This window comes from Ictidomys tridecemlineatus, chromosome 1, assembly GCF_052094955.1.
Source record: "Ictidomys tridecemlineatus isolate mIctTri1 chromosome 1, mIctTri1.hap1, whole genome shotgun sequence".
Taxonomy (NCBI): Eukaryota; Metazoa; Chordata; class Mammalia; order Rodentia; family Sciuridae; genus Ictidomys; species Ictidomys tridecemlineatus.
In genome coordinates, this window is record NC_135477.1 from 152,471,892 (window position 1) to 152,478,366 (window position 6,475).

The 6,475-nt window shown below is 39.0% G+C and overlaps 1 pseudogene; it reads right to left on the reverse strand.

The window, feature by feature from the left end:
* Positions 1-525: 525 nt before the first annotated feature.
* On the reverse strand, positions 526-1,447 carry LOC101960473 (olfactory receptor 1f45-like; annotated as a pseudogene).
* Positions 1,448-6,475: the final 5,028 nt, after the last annotated feature.

Below are 6,475 nucleotides of genomic sequence, written 5' to 3' on the forward strand. Positions count from 1 at the left end.
TTGGGACAGAGGAAGAATTACCTCTCATGGCAATAAGCAAATACTAGAACAGTGGACACTTAGTACCATTTTTAAACAAGATCTATTAGTTGTGTGGTTCAGAGTCTTGTACGCTTACTATGAATCAGCAACCAAGATTCCTGTACCATCTCCTCATCTGAGACCAGAGAGGGCAGTTGATCCTGAGGAGGGTTGGCTCTAATGTCATCTGAAATTCCCAGGTCATTGTGATGGCCAGTGTCTTAGAGTGTTGCCAGAGTTATCCAAACACACAGATCTAAATATTTCTCTCTTTATTTGTTCTTGTATATAAAATGAATATCATAGAATCAGAATATCATAGAATCAGATAACAAATTACTTGCTTTAGGACTATGAGTACCTGTTTTCCGCAAATTGAAAAGCATGAGCATGATCACATTGTCATGGGTGGGTTTTATGCCTATGTGGCCTTATTTCTCTGTTTGTAACAGGACAAGAAATACATGATGTCCAGGTGTTGTTTGGTTCTAAAATATTCTACTTCTAGGACCTAAGAATTAGCTTCCTAAGGGCTCCTTTAATGTCATGATTCCTCCGGCTGTAGATGAAAGGATTGACCAAGGGTGTCACTACTGTGAAAATGACAGTGGCCACAGTGTCCTGAACTGAGTAGGAGGATGAAGAGTACATATAGACCCCCAAGATTGCCCCATAAAAGAGAGAGACCACTGTGAGGTGGGACCCACAAGTGGACAGGACTTTCCTTATCCCTTGGGCTGATGGCAACTTCAGCACATTAGAGAAGATGAAAGAATAGGAAACAATGATACATGTAAATGGTGTCATAAATATCAAACCACCCACAGTGAAGACCATCAAGTCATTGAAAAAGGTATCAGAACAAGAGAGCTTGAGAATAGGGTAAAGGTCACAGAAGAAGTGGTGCACAGCATTGTTGGAACAAAGGTGAGTTGAGCCATGAGAAGAGTGTGTAAGAGAGCATGCAAGTTGGTAATGAGCCAAGATATAGCCACCAGCAGGACACAGAGTTTGGGCCTCATGATCAAGGTGTAGTGAAGTGGACAACAAATGGCTACATAACGGTCATAAGCCATCACACTCAGGAGGAACACATCCATGTTGCCGAAAGTGATGGAGAAGTACATCTGGGACATGCACTCTCTGTAGGAGATGGACTTGCTCCCCACTATGTGATTCACCAGCATCTTGGGGATTGTGACTGATGAAATGCAGATGTCAACAGTGGAGAGGCTGGCCAGGTAGAAGTACATGGGTGTATTGAGATGAGGGTCACAACTGATGGCCAAGATGATGAGAAGGTTCCCAATGATGGTGAACAGGTACATCCCCAAGAACAGCCCACAGAGGACCTCTTTGATTGTGACATCCCAGACTGTCTTAGGAGGAGGAATTCTGTTACTATAGTCTGATTGTTTCTATCCATGACTGTGGAGAAGGAAGTATCATCATACTTTTAGACAATATACCAATATTTGAACCAAAATATTATATAGTTTGCAAATTTACTCAATGGTTGAAAATGATATAAATTAGAATTATCTTCAAAAAATTTTTATTTGTTCATAATTATTATACTAAACATGGATTTTATTATGGCATATTTGTACATGCACATAAGATAATTTGATCAGTTCACTTCCCACATCTCCATTTCTCCTCCTTTCCTTCCTCATCTTTGTTTCCTTCTTCTATCCTACTTGTCTTACTTCTAATTTCATGACATCCCTTTTATCCCTTTTAAAAATCTTTATAATTTACCTGTATAAGAAAAAGTTAACCTTGAGGTTTTGAGTCTGACTTACTTTGCTTAACATGGTGCTCTTCAATTCTACTCATTTTCCTGCTAATGGCATAATTTCATTCTTCTTTATGGCTGAATGAATTTCTGTTGTGTATATATGCAACAGTTTCTTTACCCATTCATCTCTTAATGAACAGCTAGACTGGTTACATAACTATTGTGATTTGTGCTGCTATAGGCATTGGCATGAATGTATCTGTATGGTATACTGACTTTAGTTTTGGGTGTAAATACCAAGAAGTAGTATATCTAGATCATGTGGTGCTTCCATTCCTAGACTTTCAAGGAATCTGCATTCTTATTTCCATAGTGCCTGTTCTCATACACATTCCCATTCACAACAGTGATTGAAAATAATATATATATATATAAAATACATATATATATATATATAAAATACATATATATATATATATTTTTTTTCCTCTATGTTGTTTCCAGGATTTATTCTTCCTGATTGCCATTCTAACTGGAGTGACAAAAATCTCAGTGTATTTTTGATTTATATTTCCCTGATGGCTAAAAATGTTTGTTTTTTATATTATATATTTCTTGACCATTTTTACTTGTTCCATTGAGAAGTATCTGTTTAGTTCATGTGCCTTTTTAAAATTTTGTTTTTCTTTTTGATGGACCTATATTACATTCATTTACTTAGATATCGTATTGAGGATCAAATCCCATGCCTTACACATGCTAGGCAAGTGCTCTACCACTGAGCCACAACCCCAAGTCCTTATGTTCCCTTTTATGTATTGAATTATTTATAGTTTTTTTTGTAAATGTTCTGTTTTTTGAGGGTTTATATATATATAGTATTTTAATCTTCCATGGGACAAAAAGTTAGTAAATATCACTCCTATTCTATAGACTCTCTCCTCATATTATTGATTATTTTCTTCAGAGAAGAAAGCTTAACATTTGGCACAATCCCTGAGATTTAGGAGTCCAACTGAGAAACTTGTAGCTTGAATTGATGTGTTGGAGTGTTCCCATTTGTTTTCTTCTAGCAATTGCAAGGTTTCTGGTTAGTTTCCTAGGGATTTGAACAATTTTTAGTTGACTTTTGTCTAGACTAAGAAAATTAAATTGAATTATCTTGTGAAATTTTACAGAAAAAGCCTAGTTGACTTTTATGTAATTTTTAAAATTTATATATGACAGCAGAATTCATTACAATTCTTATTATATAGAGAGCAGATATTTTCATATCTCTGGTTGTATACATAGTATATTCACACAATTCATGGCTTTATACATGTACTTTGGATTGTAATGATCATCACATTCCACCATCATTAATTACTCCATGCCCTCTTCCTTCCCCTGCACCCCCTCTGCCCTATCTAGAGTTTGTCTATTCCTACCATGCTCCCACTCCCTATACCATTATAAATCAGTCTCCTTATAACAAAGAAAACACTTGGCATTTTTTTTTGGGGGGGGAGTAGATTGGCTAACTTCACTTAGCATTATCTTCAATAACTTCATCAATTTACCTGCAAATGTCATGATTTTATTCTCTTTTATTGCTGAGTAATATTCCATTGTGTATATATGACACATTTTTTATCCATTCGTCTATTGAAGGGTATCTTGGTTGGCTCCACAGTTTAGCTATTGTGAATTGTGCTTCTACAAACATTAATGTGGCTGTGTCTCTGTAGTATGCTGTTTTTAAATCCTTTGTGTATAGACCGAGGAGAGGGACAGCTGGGTTGAATTGTGCTTCCATTCCCAATTTTCCAAGAAATCTCCATACTGCTTTCCATATTGGCTGCACCAATTTTCAGTCTCACCAACAGTGTATGAGTGTATCTTTTTCCCCGCCATGTGGGACTTCTAAAAGATAATCCCAGGGCTAAGATATCACCAGAGTCAGGGGGACAAGAAAAACATTATGAATGAATGGTTCTGGAATAATTCATGGCATTTAAACAGAAAAAAGAGGAAATGCATTTCCTGTGAGATCCAAAGCATGAGAAAAAGGGTTGAGAAATAGGCAGCAACTACTATGTGAATTGGCCTCACTGTTGGGCAGAGCATAATGAAAGAAAACCTTTGAAGACATATATGTCTTACAAGGTCAGCAAGGTGACTACCAGCATGCAAGTTAAACTAATGAAATTAAAAGCAAAGTCTTGAGGTGTGAAAACATGTTTACCTGGATTAACTCCCAGAACAGGAAGAAAACCTGTCTTAAAAATGCCCCTGATGGACCATGGTTAAGGAGAAGTATTTGTTGAGGAGTGAGGGAGGGTGTTGGGTATTTCATGAAGACAAAAATAGTGCCTTGGATGCAGCCAATCTGGAAGGCTGTATGGAGATTCCTTGGAAAATGTGGAATGGAACCACAGTTCAACCCAGCTATCCTACTCCTTGGTTTATACACAAAGGACTTAAAAACAGTGTACTTCAAGGACACAGCTATATCAATATTTATAGCTGCAAATTTCACTATAGCTAAATTATGGAACAAACATAGATGCCATTCAGTAGATGAAAGGAAAGAGAATCTTTGGTACATATACACAATGGAACATTACTCAGCACTAAAAGAGAATAAAATCATGGCATTTGCAGGTAAATGGATGATGATGGAGAATATAATGCTAAATGAAGTAAGCCAATCCCCAAAAAAACAAAGGCCAAACATTTTCTTTGATATGAGGATGCTGACTCATAATGCTAATGAGGGCGGAAGCATGGGAGGAATGGAGGAACTTTAGCTAGGAAAAAGGAGAGGGAGAGAAAAGGAGGGGGCAACGGGGTAGAAATGATGGTGGAATGAGACATCATTACCCTAAGTACATGTATAAGTCACGAATGATGTGAAAATACTTGGTGTACAGTAATGTGAAAAATTGTGCTCTGTATATGTAATATGAAATGAATTGCATTCTATCATCATGTATAACAAATTAGAATGAATAAATAATTTAATAAAATAAAAGTAAAAATAAAATGATAAACATTTGAGGAGATAAATATGTTTAACTTTATTTAAACATGATGCAATGTATATATGTATTGAAATATTGCATGGTACCTTATTAGTATGTATAATTTTTATGTTTTTGTGTATCACTTAAAAGTTTTTAAAATATTGCTAAAACAAGAGTGCCTTAACCAGAACATTTTAACATTCTGACCTTCAGGATAGATGGTCTCCTACAGAGGAGTGCCGAAGTCTGGCTTGGCACAAATCAGGAGCCACTTGTCAAAAAGAAACTAACTTTATTTTTAGAACTACAAACGCCAAACAAAACAGCTCCAGGGAAAAACCCTCAGAGCCCAACTGCCACCACCGGCTTCCACAAGCCTCTCTCCCCCACACCAGCCTCTCAACCTCCCACAATCCTCCTCCTCTTGAGGCCGATTGGCTGGGTTGCGTGGGCAGAGCCAAAGAAGTCACCCAATGAGCAGCTCCGTGGAGGAGCCAATCAGCTAGATGTTGCTGGGGCAGCTGTGAGCCAATCATCAGCTGGCAGTCTGAAGGGCAGGGAAACAGCCCAATGAACATCACCGCAGAGGAGCCAATCAGCTAGATGTTGCTGGGGCAGTCTGAAGCTTGCTGGCAGCTGGAAGTTTGCTGGGGCCCCTTTGGCTGTGGCTCTCAACAGAGGAGGCATAGAGAAAAAGGGATAATGAGATGTCAAGAATTGTCACAAGAGCCATCCATGGATTGTGCATGTGTCCCTAAGCATTGAAACATCTGGTGGTCATTCCCTGGTGTCTGGGAATAACCAGTAGATATTTTCTCTGGTCAACTACCCAGGGACATTGTTAATCTCTATTCTGCTCTGCCATATCCCACTCAGTGCCTGAAATGAGTATTAGCTGCCAAGATGCCAATCAACCTGTTGACTGCAAGATGTATGGAAGCAAAACTCTGCCCTTGAAACCTTATACCTGCCTTTGATGTACCCCTTTAAATAAACCACCAGAGCCATTTTTCCTTTGTCTATTTTCAGTTCTTGTGTGGACTGGAAATATCAGGGGCTCCATTTTTATTAATATATTTTTGACTCTTGTTTTTTTGCACTTCACTGACTTTTTTACACATTAACTTTTCAGGTGGCTTACACCCTCCTTGGCAGGAAGAAGAACTCCCCAATGAGACACTGGTCATCACCCTCATTAGAGGATTTTTTCTACTGTCTTGGATTTGCTAAGGCCTAATATGGGAACTGTTGAGAGCCACAGCCGAAGGGGCCCCATCAAACTTCCAGCTGCCAGCAAACTTCCAGCTGCCAGCTGATGATTGGCTCACAGTGGCCCCAGTAAACTTCTAGCTGCCAGCTGATTGGCTCCTCTGCAGTGATGCTCATTGGGCTGTTTCCTCACACTTTCAGACCACAGAGCTGCTCATTGGGGGACTTTTTTTTGTCTCTGCCCACAAGACCCAGCCAATCAGCCTCAAGAGCAGGAGGAGTCTGGGGGTTGAGAGGCTTGTGGGAAGCTGGTGGTGGCAGTTGGGCTCTGAGGGAATTCCTGAAGAGCTCGTGTGGTGTTGTGTATGTGTGTTGTAAAAATAAAGTTTGTTTCTGCTTGATAAGTGGCTCCTGAATTGTGCCTAGCCAGACTGCGGCATTTGGTGAACCACAAGGGGAATGACTGAGGGTAAGTGATAAGGTAAACTGCTCGCTC